Below are 13,821 nucleotides of genomic sequence, written 5' to 3' on the forward strand. Positions count from 1 at the left end.
CCATAACCTCTTTCGCCCTTCAAGGAGAGGGACTGGCCATAAGACTGAGCAAAGGCTTATCTCAGTGGAACCTCCAAATGAAATGGACAAATACAAGATAGATAGCTCAGACCAGATTACTTAATTTAAAGCATCCTTTAATAGCTGGCCAGCCAGGACTGACCTCCACTAGAGAGGCTAAAAGAGATCAGCCCCGAACCTTTAGCAAGGTACACTTTTAAGTGTGCTTACCACATCCAGGTACAGCCTTGCAGTTACAGATTTCAGAAATCACTGACACAGTTTCTCATTTACAATAGGGAAATGTCTGGATGGGAGTGAACACACAACGGAACCTGTTGACATGTTTTGCAAAGTTGTGTAGGGTCTCATGAACCAGGGGATGGACCAGTCTGAACATAACACTTCCCTTAATTTAGTTTGAGCAACATCTGCCTATAAGCCTGAGGCCCTTGACCCAGGGATGAGGGGGCCAGTCTTTTGTCCATTTCAGAATCATTAGATTAAAGAAATGAATAATTGGATTGAAGGGTAGGTATTGTCCATAATGTTTTATAGCTTTAGTAGAAAAGAAAGGAGTCTCAAACTGCTCAAATAAATATATGATATTTATTAAATATGAAGCATGATTGATTTTTTATCATTTTGTTCATCATTGGATCATAAATATCAGGATGCCCAGGAACAGATAGGAACATACATTACCCATATTCTTGGTTATTTTTCTAGAGAGGTGGCTCAATCAATAGAGCACACAGTTATAAACAGAAGGTAAAAACTCTGATAGACAAAATAGCCTCAATTTCCCTTTTCTACCATAAAAGACAGAGTTGTGGCTCAGCCTCTCCTTTCTTTCCTCAGAAATAATTGTTCAAATACAATAGACAATAGGATGGTTTTCTATAGTGTTCTTATTGGTTTTCTGGAGATCTCTGGAGCAGCCTTTGTTTCAGTAGAATAATCACCATGAGAATAGCCAGGTGTTAAAGTCCAAATTCTTTATTGTTTCCTTCCCTGGGGCTGGGCAGCTTTTTTGGAGAGCCTTTCAGACTGGCCTTGGTCTCAGAGGGGGGGGGGAAGTTCAGGAGGCCAGACACCATGGTGGTATGAGATGAAGTGAATTTGTCTCTGAATCCCTCGGTCCCCCAGGAGAGCCACCAGGAGCCTGACCAAAGATGGAATGAATCTTGTCCAGTCCTTGCTGGCTATTATATACTCTATTATAATTACATTAGCATAGGTGAGAATCTTGTGGAACTATATTAAGTATTAAATACATGTACTGAACTAGAGAACTATTAATCACCATAATAAACTAGATAACCATTATTTTATCAATGTCAGTGGAATCACTGACAACACCTTGTAAGAATCCTTGTTTCAAGTACAAGAGTTCTGGCCCATTTATATAACAGAAATAGCAAGCATTTCTCCTCCTTATAAGGAATAGACCTGTGACATATTTAAAAAAGCATTTCTACGTAAGGAAACTGCCTCTACCAATGCACATTGGTACCTTCTCAGATGTGGAGTCTTAGGGAGAAGAGAGGTTATATGAATTGTCCAGGGTCACATAACCAATATATATCAGACAAGGGACTTAAAACCAGGTCTTTCTGACTTTGAGACCAGCATTCTAGTCATTATGCAACAGAACTTAACCAAAAACATCAACAACAATGTAGTAAAGATCTATCATTTATTTGTATTATTGTTTTACAGTTTCACTATACTATGTAAACATATATATAGTATCCACTATATATATATATATATATATATATATACTATCTTGGTGAATTCACTTACATCCATTCTGTGAGATAAGCAAGTATTAGCATTATTTAATTTGTTCAGATGAATAGCTGTCACTGTCATTGTGTCAACAAAAATATATGTAAAGTTTAAATTATAAATACTTTAATGTATCATATTCTTTGGGTGCATGGTAGATGTTGGAAAAGAGCAAATGGCACTTCTATATGAGAATACTAAATCTCTTCCAACAGCTAACATGGCCACAATTCTCCCTTTTATCTATAATGATCTCATATAAATTGCCATGAATTATCTGAAGTTCTTAATCTTGGGAAACTCTCTAGAGCTCTCCTATAGCATTATTTAATTTCTAATTATATGTTTGTTGTCAATAAAATTCTGAATTATATAGCACTCAGAGCCAAGATGGCAGAAAGTAAACATGTCTTTGCCTGAGCTTTTCCTGGCTTCCCTCAAAATTAACACCATATCAAGCCTCTGGATGGACTTTGGACTGACAGAACCCACAAATACTTGGAGTGTAACACGTTTCCAGCAGAAGATATCTTGAAAGGACTTCAAGAAAGATCTATTTCAGTTGGGCAGGGGGGATATGGCCCAAGACAGGCACAGTGCAGGAAAGACCAGGGTGCATGAAGGAGATGGGGAATCCATTGGGAGGCTCTTAGACAAAATACAGCAATAGTGGCTTTTTTGTCCTAATTCAGAAGCCAGTGGATCAGCAAACTAGTTGTAAGACTTCAAAACAACTACAGAAAGCAAATAGTGAGTCCCTGAACCCCAGTATAAGAAGTAGAACTTGGTCACATCCACCCAGCATGGGAAGGAAGCCAACAGTACCGATTCCAGGGCAATATGAAGCTGCTGTCACCTATAGAGGAAGCTTGGCACAATCTCCCTTTTCCCCTAAAAGCATACCTCAATCTTTAAAAATGAGCAAAAAAGCAAAAAGATCTCTGATCATAGATAGCTATTATGAAGACAGAGAAGAACAGACTTCATACCCTAAGAAGAATAAAGGCAAAACAATCTCCAGATGAAGCCTCAAAGAGAGACATGAGTTGGTCTCCGATTCAAAAGGCTCTTTTGAAAGAATTGAAAAAGGATCTTAAAAGAGAGTTAGAATAAAAATGAGGAAAGAAAATGCAAGCTTTGGAAAAGGAAACACAGAAATTGTCTGGAGAAAGCAACTTCTTTAAAAATATAAATGGTGAAATGGGGGAAAGAAACATATTGAAGAAACCTATTTCTTAAAAAATTAGATTTGGTGAAGTGGAAAAAGAAAACAATTCCTTTAAAATAAAATTGACAAAATGGGAAAAAAAAATCTAATGAACAAAACAACTCATTTAAAAATTCAATTGGTCAAATGCAAAAAAAAAAAAGGTAAGAAAGCTAATTGAAGAAAATAATTCACTACAAATTAGAATAGAACAAATGGAAATGAATGACTCAATGAGACATCAAGAATCAAGACAAACAAAACCAAAAAAATGAAGAAAGAGAAGAAAATGCAAAATACCTCACTGGAAAACAACCAAACTCAAAAATAGATTTAGAAGAGACAATGTAAGAATTATTGGACCACCAGAAAACCATGATTAAAAAAAGAGTCAAGACAGTATCTTTTAAGAAATCATCAAGTAAAACGTACCTGAAGTCCTAGAAATGGAGGGTAAAATAATCATTGAATGAATCCACCAATCATCTCCCAAAAGGGATCCCAAAATGAAAACTCCAAGGAATATTGTAGCTAAATTCCAGAATTATGAGATCAAGGAGAAAATACTACAAGCAGCCAGAAAGCTATCAAGCCACATTCAGGATTGCCCAGGACCTAGCAAGTTCCACTTTAAAGGTCGAAGGCCCTGGAATATGATATTCTGGAGGGCAAAGAAGCTTGGACTATAGCCAAGAATCAACTACCCAGCAAAACTAAACATTTTCTTTCAGGGAAAAAGATGGCCATTCACTGAAATAGGGGATTTTCATTTATTTTTGATGAAAAGAGCAGAGCTTAGCAGAAAATCTGATCTTTAAATACAGAACTCAAGAAAAGCATAAGAAGATTAAAAAAGGAAAAAAAAATGTTTTTTAAAGATTAAAATGTTTATTTTACTTCAATGGGAAGATGATAGGAGAAGTCTTGAGAACTGTAACTTTGTTAGGGACATACTTAGAGAGTGTAGGTATAATTTAACATTATTGTGATGATATTAAAAAAGAAACTACAAGTGGGAAAGAGATTGTAATCTAAGAAGAGGAAAGGGGAGGTAAAATGGGGTAAATTATGTCACATGAAGAGGCAAAAAAGACCTTTTACAATTGAGGGAAAGAAGAAAGGGGGATGAGCATTGTTTGAACCTTAATCTCATCATATTTAGCTCAAAGAGAGAATATCATACATATATACAGTTGATATAGATACTAGGCTTACTGTTCTCCAAATGATAAATGGTCAAAGGAAATGAACAGACAATTTTCAGATGAAGAAATTGAAACTATGTCATATGAAACATGTGTCATAGTATGTTCCAAATCACTAATGATCAGAGAAATGCAAATTAAGACTACTCTGAGATACCACTATACATGTCTCAGATTGGCTAAGATGACAGGAAAAGATAATGACGAATGTTGGAGGGGATGTAGGAAAATTGGGACACTGATACATTGTTGGTGGAACTGTGAGAAGAACCAGCCATTCTGGAGAGCAATTTGGAACTATGCTCAAACAGTTATCAAACTGTGCATCCCCTTTATCCAGCAGTGTTTCTACTGGGCTTATATCCCAAAGAGATCTTCAAAGGAAGAAAAGGGACCCACATGTGCAAAAATGTTTGTAGCAACCCTTTTTGTAGTGGTGAGAAACTGGAAACTGAATGAATGCCCAGCAATTGGAGAATGGCTGAATAAATTATGGTATGTGAAGGTGATGGAATATTATTGTTCTGTAAGAAATGACCAGCGGGATGATTTCAGAGAAGCCTGGAGAGACTTACATGAACTGATACTAAATGAAATGAGCAGAACCAGGAGATCATTATACACAGCAACAACAAGACTATACAATGATCAATTCTGATGGACGTGGCTCTCTTCAACAATGAGATGATTCACGATGAAGAGAGCCATTGTGAGAGAAAGAGGACTGTGAACTACAACATAGCATTTTCACTCTTTCTGTTGTTGTTTGCTTGCATTTTGTTTTCTTTCTCAGTTTTTTTTTTCTTCTTGATCTTTTTCTTGTGCAGCAAAATAACTATGTGTGTGTATATATATATTTTGGGGAGAAGAAGGGGAACATTTGGAACAGAAGATTTTACAAGGATCAATGTTAAAAAATTACCCATGCATATATTTTGTAAATAAAAAGTTTCAATTAAAAAAAAAGGAAAAGAAACTAGGCTCACCCTATGGGGAAATAGGAAGGGAAAGGGGAAAGAAAAAAGGAGGAAGAACAACAATAGAAGGGGAAAAGGGGTAAGAAAAGGGTGTAAAGGGGAAAAGGGGAAAGAAGATTGAGGAAGGTGGTGATCAGAAGCAAAACATTGGTGAGGAGGGGAAGGGGAAAAGGATAAGTATAACTTGGGGAAAATAGGATGGCAGTAAATAGAGTTAGTTGTTTTAACTGTGAATGTGAATGGTATGAACTGTCTCATAAAACCAAAGTGGCTAGCAGACTGGATTATAAACCAGAATCCCACAAAATGTTGTTTACAAGAAACACATTTGAAACAAAGAGATATATACAGAGTAAAGGTAAAAAGCTGGAGCAGAATCATAAAATGCTTCAGCCTAAGTAAAAAAAAAAAAAAAAAAAAAAAAGCAAAGGTAGAAATCCTGACATCAGATCAAGCAATGTAATGGGCTGAGGCTTGAGTTGATGCACTGAGGTCCCAAGCACATGAGGCTAAATAGTAATTGGACCATACTCTATTAATATATAAGCTTGGAGAAAGAATGGCCCCCGCCCAATCTTTGTGCAAGTCCTGATGTGTTGTATAGGAAATGATTTTGGTGGGTAGAGGCAGGGGAGTGGAAAAGGAAGGGGAAGGAGAGACTTTTGGAATTGCTATTGCGACGGTTGGCTCAGGTCAGATCGCTCTCTGCTAGCTGGCTTCCTGTTGCAGCTGCCCATATTGCTATTGCAATCTTTCTTGCCTATATTTGCTATCGCAATCTTTATTCACCTCTTCACCTTAATAAATATTGAAGATTTTTCCCTTAACCTGAATTCCTGACTCTGGCTGATTTTAAATACGCAGTCATTACAAAGCAAAAGCAAATAAAGATCTAATTAAAAGAGATAAGGAAGGAAACTACATTTTACTAAAGGTACCATAGACAGTGAAGTAATATCAATATTAAATATATATGCACCAAGTAGTATAGCATCCAAATTCCTAGAGGAGAAGTTCAGAGAGCTGTAAGAAGAAATAGACAGCAAAACTGTACTAGTGGGGGAATCTCAACCTTGCTCTATCAGAACTAGATAAATCAAACCACAAAATAATCAGGAATAAAGTTAAAAAGGTAAATAGAATTTTAGGAAAGATAGTTATGATAGACCTAGAGACAAAATTTAATGGGGACAGAAAGGAATATACTCTTATCTCAGTGGTATGTGGAATCTATACAAAAATTGATCATATATTAGGACATAAAAACCTCAAAATCACATGCAAAAAAGGCAGAAATAGTAAATGCATCTTTTTCAGATCGTGATGCAATAAAAGTAACATGTAATAAAAAGTTGGTAGAAAATAAACCAAAAATTAATTGGAAACTAAATAAGATACCCTAATGAATGAGTGGGTGATATGATAAATCACAGATACAATTGATAATTTAATCGAAGAAAATGACAATCATGAGACAACATACCAAAATTTATGGGATGCAGCCAAGGCAGTTCTTAGGGGAAGTTTTATATCTCTAGATACCTACTTGAATAAAATAAAGAAAGAGAAAGTCAATGAATTGGGCATGCAACTAAAAGAAAAAAAACTAGGGAAAAAAAAAACAAATTAAAAACCCTCAAGTAAATGCCATATTTGAAATTCTGAAAATAAAAGGGGAGATTAATAAAATTGAAAACTATTGAACTAATAAATAAAACTGAGTTGGTTTTATAAAAAACCAAAACAAAATAGATAGACCTTTAGTTAATTTGATTAGAAAAAGAAAAGAAGAAAACCAAATTGCCAGTATCAAAAATGAAAAGAATATACTCAACAATGAAGAGAAAATTAAAGGCATAATTAGTAGCTATTTTGCCCAAATATATGCCAATAAATCTAATGACATAAATGAAATGGATGAATACTTACAAAAATATAGATTGTGCAGATTAATAGAGGAGGAAAAAAATTACTTAAATAGTCCCATTTCAGAAAAAAAAACTTGAACAAGCTATTAATCAACTCTCTAAAAAAAATCTCCAAGGTTAAATGTGAATTCTACCAAGCATTTAAAGAAAATTAATTTCAGTACAATGCAAACTATTTGAAAAAGTAGGGAAAGGAGTCCTACCAAAATCCTCTTAAAACACAGATATGGTGCAATATATATGCTGATACCTAAACCAGGTGAGGTCAAAACAGAGAAAGAAAATTACAGACCAATTTCCCTAATGAATATTGATGCAAAAAATCATAAATAAAATATTATCAAAGAGGTTACAGCAAGTTATCACCAGGATAATGACCTGTGAATCCTACTATGACTAAGTAGGATTTATACCAGAAAGGAGGGCTGATTCTATATTAATAAAACTATTAGCATAATGAACTAATCAATAACCAAGCTAATAGAAATTATATGATTAGCTCAATAGATGCAAAAAAAGCATTTGACAAAACCCAACACCCATTCCTCTTAAAAATACTAGAGTGTATAAGAATAAATGAAGTTGTTCTTAAAATGATCAGTAGCATCTATCTAAAACCATCAGCAAGCATCATATGTAATGGGGATAAAAGAAGCATTCCCACTTAGATCAGCGAGGAAACAAGATTGTCCACTATCACCATTACTATTCAATATTGTATTAGAAATGTTAACTTTAGTAATAAAAGAAGAAAAAGGAATTAGAATTGGTAATGAGGAAACCAAATTATCACTCTATGCAAATGATATGATGGTACACTTAGAGAATTCTAGAGAATCAACTAAAAAACTAGTAGAAATAACAACTTTAGCAAAGTTGCAAGGTACAAAATAAATTTACATAAATCATCAACATTTTTATATATTATGAATAAAGTTCAGCAGCAAGAGGTGCAAAGAAAAATTCCATTTAAAATAACTGCAGGTAAGATAAAATATTTATGAATATACCTGCCAAAACAAATCCACGAACTATATGGACACAATCAGGACACAATTACAAAACACTTTCCACACTAATAAAGTTAGATTTAAACAATTGGAAGAATATCAAGTGTTCATGAGTAGGTCAAACTATTATAATAAAATACAATAAAATAAAAAAATAATGCTGCCTAAATTAATCTACTTATTCAGTGCCATACCAATCAAACTACTTTTCAGAGTTACTTTTCAGAAATAGAAAACATAATAATAAAATTCATCTGGAAGAACAAAAGGCCAAGAATTTCAAGAGATTTAATGAAAAAAAGTATATAAATAAATTATAGCCCAGAAGTACTGGCTAAGAAATAGAATAGTTGATCAAAGGAATAGATTAGGCTCACAAGACAATGTGATTAGTCAATGATTATAGTAATCAAGTATTTGATAAACCCAGAGATTCCAGCTTCTGGGATAAGAACTCATTATATTTGACAAAAATTGCTGGGAAATTTGGAAAATAATGGGCAGAAACTCTGCTCTAACACCTAGCACCTTATACCAACATAAGGTTAAAATGGGTTCATGTCTCAGACATAAAGGGTGATACTATAAGCATATTAGGAGAACAGAGGGCAGTTCACCTCTTAGTTCTGTAGAGAAGGAAGGAATTTATGGCCAAAGAATAATCAGAGAACAAAAATTAAATGCAAAATGCACAATTTTAATTATATTAAATTGAGAAGTTCCTGTACAAACAAAACCAATGCAGCCAAGAATAGAAGAAAAGCAGAAAACTGGGGAAAATAAATTTATATCCAAGAGTTCTGATTAAAGATCTCATTTCTAAGATGTATAGAGGGTTGACTCAAATTTATAAGAATACAAACCATTCTGCAATTGATAAATCGCCAAAAACCATAAACAGATAATTTTCAGATGAAACTAAAACCATTTCTTGTCATATGAAAAAATGTTCCAAATCACTATTAGAGAAACAGTAATTAAGATAACTTTGAGGTACCACTACATACTTCTCAGATTGGCTAAGATGACTGAAAAAGATAATGATGAGTGTTGGAGGGGATGTGGGAAAACTGGGACACTATTACATTGTTGGTGTAATTATGAATCCAAGAATTCTGGAAATCAATATGGAACTATGCCCAAAGGGCTATCAAACTAAGAATACCCTTTGATCCAATAGTGTCTCTACTGAGCCTGTATCCCAAAGAGATCATCAAAAAAGGAAAAGGAACCACATGTCCTTTTTGTTTGTGGAAGTCCTTTTTGTAATGGCGAGGAACTGGAAGTTGAGTGAATGCCCATCAGTTGGAGAATGGTTGGAGAATGGCTGAATAAATTATCATATATGTATGTTATGGAATATTATTGTTCTATAAGAAATGATCAGCAGGATGATTCAAGAAAGACTTGGAGAGACTTACATGAACTGATGCTAAATGGAGTGAGTAGAACCAAGAGAACAAACTCTCTAATCTCTATCTTGCCTCCATTTCTTCAGCATTACAGAACTTTCCTTAAAAGCATTCATGTGGGCTTCCACTCCTGAGGTCTTTTTTGCCTAATTAAATGCAAATGCTTGATTAGTTTTAGCCTGTTGTAGATTAAATCCCTCAAATGAAGTGATCCCACAAATCTCAACCTTCTGTAGTAGCTATGATTATGGACATGGACCACTATGGCCAATCCACCATTTTCAAAGGAATTACAGTTAAATGTACATCATACATTTTTCTTTAAAAATTGTGATTCTCTATGCCCAAAGGGCTATCAAACTGTTCATCTCCTTTGATTCAGCAGTGTCTCTAATGGGTCTGTATCCCAAAGAGATCATAAAAAAGGGAAAGGGACCCACAAGTGCAAAAAAATGTTTGTAGCAGCCCTTTTTTGTAGTGGCAAGAAACTTGAAGTTGAGGAATGGCTGAATAAATTATGCTATATGAATATTATGGAATATTATTGTTCTATAAGAAATAATAATCAGGATAATTTCAGAAAGACCTGGAGAGACTTGAACTTATGATAAGTTATGTGAGTAGAATCAAAAAAACACAATTCATAGCAACAAGATTATGTTATGATCAACTGTGATGCACTTGGCTCTTTTCAACAATGAAGTAATTCAGGTTAATTCCAATAGACTTGTGATGAAGAGAATCAGAGAGAGGACTACGGGGACAGAATGTGGATCACAACATAGAATTTTCACCCTTTTTCTTCTTGCTGTTTGCTTGCTTTTTTTATCCTCTTTTTTTTTTTTCTTTTTAGAGTCAGAGAGAGATTTCTTCTTGTTGTTTGCGCACTTGGTTTTTTTCTCTATCATTTTTTTTCTTTTTGATCTGATTTTTCTTGTGCAGCTTGGTAAATATGGAAATATGTTTAGAAAGATTGCATATTTAACTTATATTGGATTACTTGCTGTCTAGGAGGAGGGGGAAATGGGGAAGGAGGGAGAAAAATTTGGAACACAAGGTTTTGCGAGGATGAATATTGAAAACTATCATTGCATGTATTTTGAAAAATAAAAGGCTATTATAAAAAAAGAAACGAAAATTTACATGTAAGTGACAAATATTTAATGAAGTAAATAAAATTATATTTTTAAAGATGAAAAGAAAAGAAATGATGAGCAGAGTGATTTCAGAAAAACCTGAAAAGATTTACATGAACTGCTGCTAAGTAAAGTGAGCAGAATAAAGGAAGATTGTACACAGTAACAAGAAGATATTACTTGGTTCTTTGCAACAATGAGATGATTCAAAGCAACTCCAATAGATATTAGAAAGTACTGTCCGTATCCAGAAAAAGAACCAGGGAGACTAAATGTGGATCAAAGCACAGTATTATCACCTTTGCTGTTGTTTGTCTGCTTTTTTTTTTTTCTCATTTTTTTTCCTTTTTTGATCTGTTTTTTCTTGTGCAGCATGACAAATGTGGAAATAAGTTTAGAAGAATTACACATGTTTAATCTATATCAGATTGTTTGCTGTCTTGGGGACATGGTGGAGAAGAGAGGGAGAAAAGTTCAAAACACAAGGTTTTGCAAAGGTGAATGTTAAACTATCTTTGCATATATTTGATTCTGAAGATCACCTGGCAGGATAAGATACTGGGGACAGAAGTACTTTCTCAAATTAAAGTGCCAAGCATTCAAATTCTATTGTAGAGAGCACAACTCCATTGGGCAAATGTATGCTTGTCAAAGACTATTTTATGAAAAACTCACACAGGGCAAGCACTCACGTGGTGGTCAGAAATAGAGATACAAGGACACTCTCAAGGTCCCAAGAGTTTTTAATTGATTGTATGACACTGGTACAGCATGGTGTCTCCTCATCAGAACAAGTGCTGTGCTCTGTGAGAAAAATGAATTTAAGTAGTTCAGAAGAAACTCAAGATTTGCAAAGTTAAAGAAACTACACCAACTATTCTATGGACTATTTGTGCCCACATTAATCCTATTGATTAGATCAGTCACAGTAGGATACACTGTAACTTGATTCTAACATTGGGATATCTTTTGGACCTCTTTGAGAATTAAGGACAACAACCAATCATGCTTTTATTTTTATTATTTCATCTATCTACTTCCTTAATATTGTTAATTTAAGGGGAAAAATCAATTAGTATTTCTGATCATTCCTTGATGGGAAGAAATGCCCTAAATTAAACATCACAGGTTTGATTCCCTTCTCACCAAATGTCAGTTCCACAATGAATGTATGTTTCAATCCAATAGCAGAACAGTAATCAAAGGTTGACATATGAGAAAATATAACAGACAATATTCACAGAAAGTGAACTCTTTCACTGGGATTGTTAAAACTCAGCTCAATTAAGAAAGATCTCACCCCAAGAGAAATTTCCCAAAGTCCTGAGCATAGTAAATTGGGAATATGCATAGTAAGTTTCAAATGTGGAAGCCTGAAGACCAGGATGTCTCTTCTTCAGATTTCACCAAATCTACTCCTCATACAGTTCTAGAAAATTAAGTAATACAAAGGAAGGTGGGGAGATGGAGTAAGGGAAAGAGAATAGGAGTTGTATATTTTCATAAAAATGGGAAACCTCTCTACATAAAATTTGGAACCCACTGCCCAAGAGAGATAGGCCAATATTTGTATACTTGGTTAGATGTTCAGCCCAAGCAATGTAAGAATTATGAAATCCTTATATACTTCTTAACATCTACATTCCACTTTCTTGGCAAATACCCCACAACTATAATATAAAAAGACATTATGTAGGGAAGGAGTAACATGCTCTACAATTGTCACTCAATTACCTTCTAAGGAGGTTAGTTACTTCACTAGTAGAACATAGAATATTTTTGATGTAAGGGAGGGCTTCAGGTCCCTCACAGTTCCCCTGTTTTCTTGCCCCAAAGTTGGAAGTTTGCTAGGTCATTTTCTTTTTCTTTTTTCTTCTACAAAGCAAATGTGGCCAAAGACAACAAAAATAATAGTGAGTCTTATGTCCACTTGTGATAAGTCATTCTTCCTTTATCTTAAATTTCCTAGATAAATTGCTAATCTGGAAGAATAGTTGCAAGAGAGGGACAGGGTCATTTCTTTGACTCAAAGGGCCAATTATATGGGACTCTCTTCTTCAGTGGAAACTGATCATTTAATGTCCATACTTGAGTAGAGAGGGGGAAGTGGGTGAGAATTAGAGAAAAGAGAGATCTGGCTACTCAGAGCTTACTACAGAGACTGTCTTTTGCCTTTTTTATATCTTTAACACAGAACAGTGTCTGGCATGTATGTATTTAATAAATAGTCTTTACTCACTTACAAATCAGATTGATGTTTCCTTAAGGAAATCAAGAAGTTATCCTAAATTAGTCATCTTCCCTCATGAAAAGGAGAAAGCATTATTGTTGGGAAATTATACATTAGATTCTTTAAGGTAGACTTTTTTTGGCATTCAGATACCCCTAACCAAAGTGTGAGGTAATGACCACAATGTTAGAATTACAAGAAACAGATCATTAAATGTATAGATTGGGTTTTGTAGTTGATATGTTTTGGTTTTAAAAGCAGTGATGTTGATTAAGATTATTAGAAAGAGGTTGAGAAAAAAATGAAAACAGTAATCAACTGGGCATTTGGTTCTTTTGAGTAATTTAGAGTAATATGTTTTACCATTCAGTTCGGGGATCAACTGAATGAAAGAGTGAGAACTTGAATTTGGACAGATAAGGAAAGAGATAACGAGTCAAGAGATCTCCAAACTGATTCAATAAGGCACACAAGTGCCTTAGCGGTCCACAAGTTTCCAGATTCTAGTAGTTGTAAAATAGACAAAGGATTGGCCTCCCCTCCCCTCCCCTCCTTGTGTCTTAGGGTTGTAGAGAAAAGTTTGCTCAGCCAGATTAAAAGAGGTGTTTTGCACTTCAAAGTACCTGCTCAACAATGCTCGGAAGGATATTTATTCCATGAGGGTGGTTGCTTAACCCTGATCTATAATCTATGTCAAAACATCTGCCACTGTGCATTCTCCTTACGTCCTGTAAACCTCTTTTTTTTCCATCTGTAAGTGGAAAATCGAGTCACTGTTTAATGTCAAAATGTGACAGCAAAGCTGAACAAGAATGTTTATAAGGCTGTCTCTAGGTCTATTCGAGTTGGAACTCTATCAGAGATCCATCCCAACTGGTAAAATAAATTCTCTATAATTTGGAACTATGCTCAAAAAGTTATC

This window comes from Antechinus flavipes, chromosome 1 (genome assembly GCF_016432865.1).
Source record: "Antechinus flavipes isolate AdamAnt ecotype Samford, QLD, Australia chromosome 1, AdamAnt_v2, whole genome shotgun sequence".
NCBI classification, from domain to species: Eukaryota; Metazoa; Chordata; class Mammalia; order Dasyuromorphia; family Dasyuridae; genus Antechinus; species Antechinus flavipes.